Raw genomic sequence first — 15460 nt, 5'->3', positions numbered from 1 at the left:
CAACACCCTGTAAAAGTACCTGCACCTGGCCCTCTGGAATGGAACCTTTATGCATATATATCACCTAGGTCTAACTGCCTTCCTAAGCTTGGATCATTTCTCACCACGCTGGTCCACTGCAGGTTTGTGGGTTCAAATAAATATATAGGTGTGCTGAATTTAGATATTTATGCAAGTTTCCTCAGGATATTTGCCTTCATCGTAAGAGAGACGATGGTATAAGTGGTACTTAAATTCCAAATAACTCATTGGTTCATGTCAGCGCTGGGATTCGAACCCACATGTATATCGTGTAAAGCGGGCACCAGACTGAGCTACCACGGCTAACACGCACGGAAAACCTTTATAAGGAAAGCGAATCTCGTGGGCAACTGCTAGTACAGTCGTAGTCGACAGCTTAATTAGAAGCTAAGCTACACTTTTGTACAAAGTCATTGTTTGAATAAATAGGCGGTTAGTTAGTTGGTGTACAAAAATTTCTGTATAGCTACTAGTGAACCTGACTGTACCCAAATGTATGTTGTGCGACTTGTGCAAAACACCAACATAAGTTCTTGCTCAGTGCTATTTTGTAGGCACATGGAGATTTCATTAAATAATAATAATAATAAGGAAAAAAGTATAAAAATACCTACCTTTTTCCTTCGTGCTTTCGCTTTGCCATCAAAGGGTTTCAGAATTCCGTGATAAAGAGTACAACTTAACCTATGTCATTTTACAAGGTCCAATCGAATAAAAATAAAACATAAAAACGATTCTGTACGGTGGCAGCTTTACAGTTTGTTTTGATACACAACCGCTTTTGAAAACCATTATTTTTGAGAAATTTTCAAACTATTTTCCACGACAATTCCATCACTTTAGCTGTGTAGAAAAGCAGTGCATCGTGACAAAACATATAAAACCACACAGAGCCCATACCTTATACCCTACGAATAGTGTTATTCGCAGAGCTTATAGCCTAGGTAGCCTAGTCTAGTGCAGGGCATGAGCTTTCTGCAACTGGGGTACTATACGCGCTTAAACAAGCAGGGAATTATGATGAGAAAGGGAATTTGGACCAATGCTTTCAAAATTATTACCCTTCTTGTCGATTCACAAAGTAAACTTCACCTACATTTCGATTTTAATTATGTATTAATTAATTTAAAAACAAACAAAAATACCTGATGGTCAAGGTAAAAGAATCGGAAGTTTTTTTCTAATGAGTCGATAGCAATGGAATTTTACTCTGATTTCGTAAACAAGGCCAAAATAACAACTTGTTTTGATTTAAAGTAAGCCATAAAAAGTGTCAAAATAAAACTATTTTTGTACTACGAGTAGGTATCTTAGCTTTCTAATGTTTATTTTACTTTCGGACCGATATAGCCGCTTGAGAAGCAGATTAAAAGTTTGTTTTATTCTGACTAGGTATGTGCTGTAGTTGACAAACATTGAAATCCTGACTGATCCAATTGTAGCATTTTGTTTAACATAGATATTAAGAGAGGAAGGACCCTCTATTCTATTCTATTCTCTGTGGGGGTCTTATTACCTGCCCCTGGCTCTCTTGATTGGAACCTTTGTGCATATCCCCTGGGTCTAAACTGCCTTCTTAAGCTTGGACCTTTTCCCACCACGCTGGTTCACTGCGGGTGGTCTAGATATCTAGATGCTAAATCTAGATATTATGCAGGTTTCCTCACGATGTTTTCCTTCACCGTGAGAGCGATAAATTCATTGAAAGAATTCATTGGTACATTTTAGCGCCGGGATTTGAACCCGCATCTCTGGCGTGAAAGCTGGCGCTTACTCGACTGAGATACCAGCGCTCTCTAGGGGTCCCTCCTGTCTGCTGGACTGACGACCTTAAAATTCCTATTGTATGCGGTAGTAGCTTCTGCATAGCATATTGGTGACAAGACTACATAGTTTGTCACCGTGGTAAAAGATTACCTAGTCACAATAAGTTCGATCGCTAGCTGGATGAATGAGAATTCCCTATACGTTATTCAGTAAATTATAATTATAATTATAATTAATTGAGGCTAGTTTAAGTATTATTTTAAACTAGCCTCAATTCATTACATCGTCAGCCGAAATGTCTGTCGCAACAATAATTATATCGATCACATGAGCTTGTGCAATGGACATACCACCACGGATTTTATGTATCAATATCCTCCAATCACATTTCGGCATATTATTATCAATCGTCTAGTCCATTGCTCCGCCCATTTTATTTTTCTTATAATAACCGAAAGCTAAATAGTAATCGTGATAGTCATAAAAAATGACATTTCCCCAATAAATTTAACGACCGTAGGAAATTAAATTTATATTTCGATGCACCATACAAATGCTTAAAGTTTTTGTCTTTTTGATAATTTAATCTATACTATTCTACTAGTATTATAAATAGTTTTTTTATTCGTAGACTGCACTATAAGCGCCTCGTACTGACTGAACCAAATAAAAAAAAACACATACCTAATGAAGGCTCGATCACAGCTGTTATTTCCAAAGGGGTAGAGCCAGAGTTGACTCCCACGCATACCTACCTACCTACATAATTATTATTAGTGTTTTCCTGTCAGACTTTCTGTAGTATCTCCATAGCATCCATATCCATAGTAACATTTTGGTTCAGTCAGACTCGTGTAACCCTATGACCCTAATCTGGACATCATTGTAAGACGACCCATTGAAACAGATCATCTCTATGCCTTCCTTATCAAATAACTCTATAATGAGATTAATTAAGTATTCTTGTTCTTGTTTACGTTTATTTTATCAGCCGTGTTCTTATAGAACAATAATATACATTGTTTGCACGCGGCTGTAAAATAAATAACGAATTCTAAGTAAGTATAATAAAAGTATATAGATATTTTCGTTTTAGTGTTTCTACTTATTTATTTGAAGGGGAAAAAATACCTTTAGGTTTATCAACGGTTATGAAGCAATATATATTATATTACTTAAACATTTGTCGTATACAGGGAAGGTATTAGTAATTTTTTTTTTTGATCCCCTGTATCTTCGTTGTTGATAAAACTAAAAGGCTGAATTTTCACTAAGCATGCAGGCATTGTAAAGACACGGTATATTTCAAATTTCATTCAATTTGAACCAGTAGTTTAAGAATTATAACGGGTCAAAGTTTCTTAATTTTGTCACTGACTCACTCACTCAGTCACTCACCGATCATAAAAATTCTAAGGCACTTCTAGAAGACCTAGAAGCTTCAAATTTGGAATATAAGTAGTGTTTGGTGTATCAATCAAGGGAAAACTAAAATATTTGGGAGCACGGTAGTGCCCCCACCAACTCAAGTAAAATTTTTCAATTTTGGTCCAGTTTTCTAGATAGGTACATAACTGCTTAAATAATTTCATAATCACATATCTGCCCCCACCAAGTAACGGTAGTGCCCCTGCCAAATCAAGCAAAAAATTCCCGTCATGCAAATTAAATCCGCAAAGGATGGATTACCTACCTACGGACAAAGCACATCAGGCTACCAGTGCTAACACTTATAGTCAAATTTTCTTAATGTACAATAAACTTTGTGTATTGGAAACTAAGGTTGAAATTTAATTAGGGAAATTTGATGCAGTACGAAGTATCAAAGTTACGTTTACTCATTACGTACATTACGTAGCCAAAAATAAAGATTCTTGATTCTTATCTCAAGTTTTCGATTTATGTAGATAGATACCTACCAAACTAAGTTAACGCACCTACGTACCTAGAAGGTATCGAAAAGAAAAAAAAGTAGAACTGTCTACAAAATACAAAAAGAAATGAGATCCCATCAAAAACAATACTTGTCAAAAAAAAACAAGTCTCGTAACTCAGTTGTTCTACGGTAAAATGTTGTGAGATCCATATAATACCAAGTCTCCATAATAATAAATAATTTAATCAACACGTGTTTCCATGCGATGGCCGAGTCAATATATTTATATTAAACATTAAAGATTTTTAAGATTGAGATGCGTGCGTGGATAAGACTTGGTATTACATGGATCTCACAACTTTTTACCGTAGAACAACTGAACTCAGTTGTTCTACGGTAAAAAGTTACGAGACTTGGTTTTTTTGACAAGTATTGTTTTTGATGGGATTTATTATACACAACATAAATTGTTGACTCAGGGCGTTAACTTTCCAATTTTTTATTATATTTAACATACTTAGCGGTTATAAACACTGGCTCTTGTGTCGAAGGTCCCGAGTTCGAATCCCAGCTGGAGAAAATATAAACCTAATACAGTTTCAGACTTCAAAGATGTTACTGTGACAGTACGCAGACATTACATATAGATAGTTAGTTATATTATAGCTACCTAGCATAAATTAGGTTACAAATTATCCTCTAACTGTCAACTCTAATAAACATTACCGATTTAAAATTGAATAGAAATTGACGTGATAAGGCTTACTCTGCTCATGACAAAAAATATAAAATAAGATAGGTACCTAGTTAAGTTTAAAGTTACAGGTGTCAAATAAATCAGATCAAAGTGCTTAAAATTATAGTTTGGTAGGTATTAGTTGTAGCTGAAAAATGTGGAATGCAGTAGGTGACATTGATACTACCTACAGTGCAGCATAATTATGCATGACTATTGACCAGATATTATTCATTAAATAGTACACAAAAAGTTCTGCTGACGTTATCGTTTAATATTTTATTATTATCAATGCAAAATTTAGATCTTCGATGATTAAACCTATTGAGGGTGAATGTACTAGTAAATGGTAAAAATCCCAGTTATAATTTTCACTGTTGTTTAGGATTTAAGAGAGAATGCCGGACTCTAATACTTTTTAAACAGCTTCTCAAAATACTACACTCACGGAAAATGAAAAAGTTCCACACCAAACTACCCCAATTTTTTCAAATATTTCATTTTAAATTTAATCAAAATATTAATGTTTTTGATAAATAATAAATAAATAAATAAATTTTTATTGAGCAATAAGCTTAGCCTAATACAATAAATAGATGTACACAACTTAAAATTAAATTACAAACTGACTTAGGACTAAGCACAGTACAAGTTTTAAGAGCGCTGGGGCCTGAACTAGGTGGTGGCCTGTATCTCAGGCACCAGCTCCCTCCATGTTTAAAACAAATTTTATTGCTCCATTTTTGAACAAATATTAAGAAAATATATTATTAAACTAAACTAAGCATGCAACATGCAAAAGTGCTTGTAGTGCAGAAAATTGGAATTGGTGGAATTTACTTAATTGTAACTAACAAGTTCTCTGATTGTTCATAATTGTATGTGCTTAACACAACTTTAAGTTTAATCTTACATTCATTTATCGTTAGAGGGTAAATTGCATCAGCTACATTTATTTTGTTGTATAGAAATGTCCCCAAAAAAGGTTAAAACTTTTGTGAAAACGAAGTTTTTGGGCAAAAGAAATCAGGAAAATGACATTTAAAACCTCTCCTTCCTCTGTTTAAACTAGGGTCATAAGCAGTTTCCCTATGCTTTGTAATGTAGCAGCTTATGTACTTAATATTAACACACTACACAAATGCACAAATACTTATCACGGTTATCGATATTTATTTACTCAGGGGAAAGGTCAAGGATGACGAGGATCATGTCGTAAATGACCCGCTTGCCTCGCCCGTACATGCGGTGAACCTCATGCACCGGCAGAGACTGCGCCTTCAGATCCGACATGATCTCCGCAGAGTCGAGTTCCTTGGGAACTCCCCGGATCACTACCCTTAGGCGGCGGTCCTCTGGGAGCTCCCAGTGGTAGTACTCGACCTTGCGCTCGTCGAGAAGTTTGGTAAGAAGGCGATGATCGCCAGAGGTGGGCACCTGGACCAAAATACCATCTCTGGTGTTTTTGGCCTTGGTGAAACCGATTTTGTTTGCGGCAAGGGCCTGGGAAATAGAGTTCCAGGAACCTTTGTCGCGGAGCATCAGAGATGGAGGGGCTCTCGCCTTCGGACCTTTCGGAACAGCGGGAGCAGAGGGCGAGGGAGTAGGAGAGGAAGGGGGGAGCTGGGTTCTGACAGCTTTCGCTGCCGGACGAGGAAGCTTCGACTTCGCCTTCCGCTTGGCTCCAACGACGGTGAAGCCGTCGTCAGGGTCAGCGGATGAAGCGGAGTCCGAGAGGTCCGAAGGATGAGCTACGTCCATAGCCTCAGGCGACGACGACCTACTGTGCTGAGCACATTGGAAAGACAGAGACACGGGCGATGACGGGATGACCCGGGGCACACGGCGAGCAGGAGACGCTGGAACGATTTCATCGGGTGACGCAGGCGAGAAGTCAGCGTCAGGAGATGATGGACATGGCTCCACAGGAGAAGCCGGAGGGCTGATGGCGGCAGGCGAAGCAGGATGGCTGGATGCAGGAGCGGCAGGCGACGCAGAACTAAGCTGAAATTTTGTGAGGACCTTCTGGAAAAGCGAAGGGTCCTCACGTTGTATGAAAAGGAGCAGCTTTTCAAACATGGAGTCCATAGTGGAATCCGTGTTGAAAAGAGGTTAAGTGTTACCTCCCTGCCTTGCGGCAGGGGGGCAGATAGAGTACCTACTGCGTACCTGTAAAAAGGTACGCGTGCCTGACTGACCCTAACAGTCCCTAGGCAGGCGCAGGTAGTGCAATTGCGCCTGCGTGTACCTGAGTTCAGGTAGTTGTCCCTACGGGTACCTGAGTTCAGGTCCTAACGGTCCCTACACTAACAGCCCAAAGGACCGAGAAGCCGGGCCGTAGACCGACTCCAAACAGTCCAATGGGAATAGGAAATAGGGATGAGGAGGGGGTGGGAGGGAGACAACTGGAGATCAACTAGGAGTTCCCCCAAGGCTGATGGTTCCAGTCCCATCCGGTAAGTTGATATTTCCAAAAGGGAAATATCGGGCAGCCGGGTCAGTGCCCCGTAATCGGGTTCGTTAACACCGCAAGGTATCAGCCGATACGACCACACAAGAATGGTGTGGATTTCCAAAATCGTATGCAAGTCCAGAAACAATAATCGTTTGTAAAGAGTCCGGAAACAAGGAGGTCCGTCCTCGGCGCGCGGCGAGTCGGTGACTGGCACCGGTCGACCACGGCGAGGGGTCGGGGGCGGCGACGGCGGGGCGTCGCAGCGGGGCGGCAGGCAAGGAGACTGCAGCGGAGGTACACGTCTGCTCGGCAGGAGCGCTGAGAGGCGTGTGTGACGGTACCTGCGCGGCGGTCCGGCGGCTATTTATAGGCGGGTCGCCCCGCGCCCCTTGTATTCTCCGGAGTCGCCTGTGTGGTGCCCCACCTCGACTCGCGGGCGTTCTTGTGGCTTCGGTATGTGGGTAGGTGCGGTGGATGGTTTGGTAACGGTTCGTTACATTCTCCCCCCTCAGCAGGAGAATTTTTACCTGTTAAAAATTCACAGGTGTTGGCAAAAATATTATATTCCTACCAAAAAGTCCGGCTGTCATTGTTCCGAGGTTTATGCTGGCAGAATTATCTATTTCGGAACGCAGTCTATGGCGAGCGGAGACGGAAATGACGTCACGCAACTGAACGCAAGAACAAGATGGTGGAACGAAGCCACTCTCGGTAATGGCGGTGTTGGCTTTTTTCTGCGGTTGCGGATATATTGGATGTTTCTAAGAAGCGTGTTATGAACATTGATTTTCTTGTCAGCGTGTGGTCGGTGTCAGGTTATTTGGGCTTGGAAGAGCTCTCGGGACTAGTTTAGTGGGGTGTTTTGCAAGGGAACGTGTTTGTGCCGGACTTGGACTCGCCTATTCAAATTGGTTTAACATCAGAAGTGCTAACAATCAACGCCTACAAATGGGAAGACGATCTCGATCGCGGGTTCGTCGCGATCGTGATGCAGCTACGAGAAGCAAGCGCAAGCGATGCTCGTCGTCGTCGAGCTCGAGTTCTGCCACGCCCTCGCCACCACCTCCAAAGCGTAAGCGCAAGGTAAAAGCGCCGGAAAATGTGAGTACGCAGTCAATTACTTTGAACAGCATGATACCAGAATTTAACCCGTTAACAGACAATGTAACGTCTTGGCTAAATATAATTAAGTCCTACTCCACCACGTTCTCTTGGACGGATAGCATGGTTCGTTATCAGGCTTTGAACAAGTTAAAGGGTTCCGCTAAAATCTGGTATGATTCTTTACTACGTACAAATAATGATTGGACTACATGGGTTTGGGCAGATTGGGAAAAAAAGATTGCAACTACATTTCAAATAAGGCGAAATATGTTTCAGTTGTTGAAAGAGATTTTAGATAACAAACCGTTTGAAAATCAGTCCTTGTACGAATTTTTTTTCGAACAAAAATGCAAAATTGATCGTTTTTGCCTGAATTTTACGGAACAAGATATTGTTTCTATAATTTTAGGTAACATAGGTGATAATAATCTCAGATCGTCGGTAGAGGCTAGTAATTGTAATACTTGTGACAATTTAGCCGGATTTTTGCATAGTAGGATACATAAAACGACGAATTCGAAATTTGTTAGCTATAAAAAGGATAGCCATTTTAAGCAAGCCGCTACTATTGTCCAGCCGTCGACTAGTCAATCGAGCATGCCCATGGTAACAAAACAGTCGGATAATTCGCATCAAAAACCTATTAGTTGTTTCACTTGTGGTGGTGCTCATAAAAGAGCGCAATGTGATGTAAAATGCAATTTTTGTAGTAGAAAAGGGCACCTAGAAATAAATTGTTTTAAAAAGAAGAATCAAGAAGCAGCTAAGCAGGAAACAAACTGTGTTGTTTCTTCAAACTCGAAAAAGAAATTTCATAAGAGGTTGATGTTAAACGAATTTTCACATGACGCGTTCATTGATACGGGCAGTAGCTGTTCCCTGATTGTTGCTTCAATAGTTGAAAAGTACGCATTGCAAAAATATACTTTGGACATTCCTGTTTTATTGCAAGGTTTTTCCAAAGAAAGCCAGAAAACTATTACGCAAGCGGTAAAAGTAGACATACAGCTAGATTCTGTGCATATAAAAGATGTAGAAATGTATGTGATTGATGAGTTAACTGGGTGTGAGATTTTGATCGGACGAAATGTTACGGAACGTTCAGATTTGATGTATTCTCGTATTGCGGATCAGTTAACGTTTGATTACGCCGAAAAATTTACAAATTTTTGTAATAGAATCTCGGAGGTAGAGTTAGATACAGATTCTCATAGCAGTGAATTGGTTGTTCTATTTCGTAAATATGAAGACTGTGTTTCGCAAACCATTGACAAATTGGGAAAAGTCAATGAGTATGAAATGAAAATATCTTTGTTGGATAATAGGCCGATTCAGTGTAGACCATATAGGGCTTCTCATGCAGATCGAAGCGTCATTCGGAAAACCGTCGAAGAATTAAAAGATAATGATATCATACGTGACAGTAATTCATCTTATGCGAGTCCAGCTTTGCTTGTTAGTAAAAAAGACGGTCAGAAACGTTTATGTATTGACTATCGAGCTTTGAATAAAATCACAGCTAAGGATAAATACCCGATGCCTAGGATTGAGGACCTAATTGATAGGTTAAATGGGGCAAAAGTGTTCTCCAATTTAGATTTAAAATGTGGATATTACCAATTAAAAATGGCGGATGACGCAATTGACAAAACAGCTTTTATCACAGAGGATGGTCATTACGAATTTTTGCGTCTACCGTTTGGTTTAGTGAACGGACCATCATTTTTTCAACAAGTGATGAATAAAGTGTTAGGTAGCTTGAGATTTGGCAAGGTAATAATATTCTTGGATGATTTGTAATTAATCAGCGAAACGGTTGATGAGAATTTAAATCTCTTGGAAACAGTACTTAAAATTTTTCGAGAGTACGGGTTAACACTAAACCTAAAAAAATGTCATTTCTTAAAGTCGGAAATTGAATTTTTGGGTTATAAAATAACGCAAGACGGAATTAAACCGAGCGAATTGAAATTAACAGCGGTTAGAGATTATCCTGTACCTAAAACCGTTCATCAATTGCGTCAATTTCTCGGTCTTATCAGCTATTTTCGTAAGTTTATTCGAAATTGTGCGGTTTTGTGCTCATATTATTATAATAATTATTATTAAGCTTATATGTATTGTATACCAACTAGTTTTAAGTCTTTTTTTGAAAAGATGGCTCAGGAGTTTCTTGCCTCCGTTCTTCTCCTTAGACAGAAAGAGCCCCCCCTTATCCGAACGGAGAGTAATTTGTAAAAATTGACGTTCATCAGAAAATTTTATATTTGTACGATGAATAAAAAATTTTGACTTTGACTTTGACTTTGACTTTGTCAAGTCCTTTAACCAATCTGTTAAAAAAAGATAGTACATGGAAATGGGAGGACGAACATAACCAATGTTTCTTAAATTTGAAATCAGCGTTGACACAGGATAACATATTGGTTATATTCGATCCTGAAAAGGATTCTGTACTATATACTGACGCGTGTAGAGAAGGTATAGCGGGAATATTGATGCAGGTTACAGATGAAGGGGAAAAACCTGTACACTATTACAGTAGACAAACTACGGAAGATGAAAAGAGATATCATTCTTTCGAATTGGAATTATTAGCCATAGTGGCATCGTTGCAAAAATTTCGGTTGTACTTACTGGGTTCCGAGTTTAAAATAGTTACGGATTGTAATGCAGTTCGGTTTGCATTAACAAAAAAAGAAATAATTCCTCGGATATCTCGTTGGGTATTAGCAACTCAAGAATTCGATTATAATATCGTTCATAGGGAGGGTAGAAGAATGCAACATGTAGATGCATTGAGTCGCAACCCTGTACAGTCCGGTGAAAAATCTGAAGCCGAAATTATTATGTCGATTACTGAAGCTGACTGGTTGCTTTCGGTTCAAATACAAGATCCTAAGTTGACCGAAATTAGGAAGGCTTTAGAGTCAGGGGAGTCCGAGAAACATAAACATATTTACAAGAATTACGAGCTTTTGGGCAATAAAGTTTACCGGCGTACTGCTCGTGGCCGACGTTGGGTAGTGCCTAAAAAGTGTATTTGGCAAGTAATTAAATGTAATCATGACGATCTTGGTCATTTTGCCGAGGACAAAACGGTGGAGCGTCTTGAGTATCAATATTGGTTTCCCCGCATGAGGAGAACGGTAAAAAAGTACATAAAAAATTGTTTGAATTGTATTTATAACAAAAATAAACATGGACGAAAAGAGGGAGAATTATTCCCGGTGCCCAAGTACGCTCAGCCGTTTCATACCTTGCATTTGGACCATTTGGGTCCTTTCGTTAAGTCGCTGAAGGGTAACAAATACTTGTTAGTAATGGTAGACGCATTTACTAAATTTGTGTTTATATCAGCGGTACGCAACACGGATGCTAGTAACGTGATTAAAGAACTAAAAAGTCTCTCTAAAATATTTGGCCACTGTAGAAGGTTGGTAACAGACGCAGGGTCGTGTTTCACTTCTCACGATTTTATAAAGTATTGTACCGATAGTAACATTCATCTACATACGGTAGCGACGGGAATGCCGCGATCGAACGGTCAGGTCGAAAGATTTAATAAAACTATCTTAGAGACTAGAGCTATGGGTGCAAGCGTTTCGGATGATAGATGGGACGAGTGTATTCCCATTCTGCAGCAGGCTATGAATAGTACATATCATAAAACAATAAAAGCTGTACCTAGTGAAGTTTTCTTTGGCTATAGATTAAGAACAGATAGCGGCCGTTTGGCTCCGGAGCAGGATAGTGACCATGAGATTGACGTAACCAAATTAAGATCGTGGGTGGATGAAAATATAAAACAGAGTGCGACACAGCAGAAAGAAAGATTTGACAGCACTAGAATGAAAGCCAGACAATATACCGAAGGGGACTTAGTATTACTTAAAATACAAAGTCAGTCTAATGATGGACGAAGTAAAAAGATGCTTCCAGTATTTAAAGGGCCGTTTCAAATTAAGAAAGTTTTGGGTCATGATCGGTATGAGGTGGTGGACATGAGAGGCAGTGAGCGCTGTAACAAACCATACATTGGTACAGCAGCAGCTGAGAATATGAAACCATGGATTAGAATCGACGACTGGACTACAGAGTAAATTACCGTGTTGGCAAAGGTACCTACTTATTGTTATTTACTTTATCATTTAAAAATGATGTCAGATACAAAAGTTTTTTAGAATGAAATAGAATATTTGTGAATGGTTGTACTTATTTTGTTGGCTGTGATCTGGAAGGATATGAGCGTAGGTACTCCAATTGCCTAGGTATGGAGGTGGTCTTTGACGAGCCTGGGTTTCAGGTGGTCCTTGACGAGCCTGTTTGTCAGGTGGTCTTTGACGAGTCTGGGTTTCAGGTGGTCTTTGACGAGCCTGGGTTTTCAGGTGGTCTTTGACGAGCCTGGGTTTTCAGGCGGTCTTCGACGAGCCTGCGTTTCAGGTGGTCATTGACGAACCTGGATTTAGAGGTGGTCTTTTGACGAGCCTGGATATCAGGTGGTCATTGACGAGCCTGGGTTATGAGGGTATTTCAGACGAGCCTGGGTTACAGGTGGTCTTTGACAAATAAAGTTGAGAAGATGCTTTGGCGATTTTGGTTGAATTATAAAAATGGCAATTTGGAAGGACCTATAATACTCATAGAATACCAGTTTCACACAAACCACACAGCAGCACATTCATTTATTTGGCTTTGATAAATACTATATGCTGTGTTTGTTACAGAAATGCTGAGCGTTAGTGCCTGAGGGCAGGCACAGCGCAGGACGGCCGTGTTGGCAAAAATATTATATTCCTACCAAAAAGTCCGGCTGTCATTGTTCCGAGGTTTATGCTGGCAGAATTATCTATTTCGGAACGCAGTCTATGGCGAGCGGAGACGGAAATGACGTCACGCAACTGAACGCAAGAACAAGATGGTGGAACGAAGCCACTCTCGGTAATGGCGGTGTTGGCTTTTTTCTGCGGTTGCGGATATATTGGATGTTTCTAAGAAGCGTGTTATGAACATTGATTTTCTTGTCAGCGTGTGGTCGGTGTCAGGTTATTTGGGCTTGGAAGAGCTCTCGGGACTAGTTTAGTGGGGTGTTTTGCAAGGGAACGTGTTTGTGCCGGACTTGGACTCGCCTATTCAAATTGGTTTAACACAGGTTATGTAGATACATACAAGAAAAAATAAAGAGAAAGGTGCATGTACTGGTGCATTTGTTTACAACAGGTTCCTACTTTATCATCTGAATTCAGGATACAAGACATTTGTTTCAGGTTAATTTACATTTATAATATTATTAACTTTGGAAAAAAAGATTACGCGGTATTGTCCATGAGCATTTCATCTCTGCTTGGTGCCGGTAAATTCGGACGGAAACGGTATATTATATTCGGGATTCTTTTCTCCATAAAAGATGTGAATATTTGGTTTTTACAAGACATGAGCAATGATAAAATGCATGGTTGGATTTACTTACATTGAGGCTATGTATGTACAACTTATTGAGTGTTTTTCGGTTTTGTAACATATGCAAATTTTACTAAATTATTTACATTGCAACTAAATTAACAATTAAATTTTATTTTATACGGCATGTGCCCTTGTGCTGAAATTTATTCGGTCGGTTTGACACTTGACAACAAAAATTCTAACCTGTGTACGTTCACAGAGTAACGTATTGGGCTGCGTTCATAAATGTTACAATCCTTGTTCTAAGTCTGAGCTACATTTTGCTTGTGACTTGGATGCAAAATGGTGGATGTTATAAGTTTAACATGTCTGTGTGTCTATTATTTATTTACATTATATTAAACTACGGACGGACGGTGTAAAATGTGTGCATTTGCGTTTACATTTTTACCTATTTCTATATTTTCAATATAGATTGCGGTTTTTCGGTTGTATATTTATAATTAAATTACAAATTATACATAATAAGATTTATATGGTATGGTACGGAATGACTAAGTCATAAATATACAAATGTTTTAACTTTTGTTATCGTCGTCGTCGTGTGAAGGTGTCATATAGTGTCTCGTCATTTTAATTAATATCATCTAAAATACCGTCTCATTTCACACTAAAAGTTTTTAACACTGGACCATAAACTATGAACAGCGCGTGTTAGTGTTTGTGCAGTGAAATAAAGTGAATTTGTAGCGATAAACACACAAAAACTTAGTACGATCGGCAAGTAAACGGCATATCATTACTACACTTGTGTTTCTACCCTGCGGCTGCGATAAGAAACTGGTTCATGTATTGACTGAGCTGTGTGCGCATTGCACGAGATACTATCGTTATATTTCGCATAAGCTACTAACGCATCGCTAGTGTAAGCGCTAAGGCGTCGTCCCAGCAAACCATAGAAGTCCTTACCGCGGGTTCAAATCCACCCAACGGCAGATACACTTTTTTTTTTTTATTTATCCGAGACGTCTTCTTAGTAAATTTTTATTAATAAAAATAATCTAATATGAAGAGAACTCCGCCAAATACCTCCTATGGGAACACAGATGTAAAATCGAGCAAGGAAAAGCGAGGTAAAAATGATAGCCCTATAACAACCGATACACACATAATAAACCGTCCTCAGAAGCGATTGGCTCCGTCTTCATCTCCAGAAATGGATCAAAATCAGGAAGTTTCATCACCTGTAACTCGTAATGACGTCAGAGATATTGTCACAGATATAGTAAAGTCTCAAATGACTATATTTATGTCTCAACTGAATGAATCAATTGCATCTACTATTAACAAGGAATTGGCAGTCATGAAAACGGAATTAGAAGGAGTCACTGAAAGTATGGGTTTTATCAACAAACAGTACGAAGAGATGATGCAGGCTTTCAAGGTGGTTTCAAAGGATGTATCCCAATTAAAAGAGGAGAATACCCAATTAAAGAACACGGTTACTACACTAAACCATAAACTGAATTTTCTGGAACAAAACGCACGATCCAACAACATTGAAATTCAATGTGTACCAGAAAATCGCAATGAAAACATATTTTCAATTGTAACGAATTTGGGCGCGACGATTGGTTGTGCGGTTACTGAGGACAACATTCTGCAATGTACCCGTGTTCCGAAAGCTGACCGAACCAGCGCACGTCCTCGCTCTATAGTGGCTCAGCTCTCATCACCGAAGCTTCGTGATACCTTCCTAGCGGCCACAATTAAATATAATAGAGCAAACCCTGGTGATAAGTTAAATACTTCATCGATTGGCTATGCAGGCGAAAAGAAAGCAATCTTCGTTACCGAACACCTGTCACCAGTGAACAAAGCTCTTCATGCAGCCGCTAGACTAAAAGCCAAAGAATTAAAATACAAGCACGTATGGGTTCGAAATGGCCGTATATTCATGCGCAAATCAGATGATTCTGCTTACTTGTTTGTGAAAGATATGGACTTTATCAATAAACTAATATAAGATTAAGCTAATAAATAAGTTCTTAGTTATAATTAATTAAATTGTTGCATGTAATATTTAGTTACTAAACCT

At 39.3% G+C, this 15460-nt stretch overlaps 1 protein-coding gene and 1 long non-coding RNA gene across 5 annotated transcripts in view; one reads left to right on the top strand and one right to left on the bottom strand.

Annotated features, from left to right (window-relative positions):
- LOC105391556 (solute carrier family 12 member 6) overlaps positions 1-15460 on the bottom strand; it is a 355094-nt gene that overhangs the window by 186664 nt on the left and 152970 nt on the right. The window lies entirely within an intron of this gene.
- Positions 7199-13141, top strand: LOC125491459. The gene is made up of 2 exons (XR_007268317.1): positions 7199-7399; positions 13112-13141. It is a non-coding gene; the product is annotated as an uncharacterized LOC125491459 (long non-coding RNA).

Source organism: Plutella xylostella, chromosome 5, assembly GCF_932276165.1.
Source record: "Plutella xylostella chromosome 5, ilPluXylo3.1, whole genome shotgun sequence".
Taxonomy (NCBI): domain Eukaryota; kingdom Metazoa; phylum Arthropoda; class Insecta; order Lepidoptera; family Plutellidae; genus Plutella; species Plutella xylostella.
The sequence above is the reverse complement of the archived record's forward strand: the minus strand, read 5'-3'. Positions and strand labels throughout refer to the sequence as shown.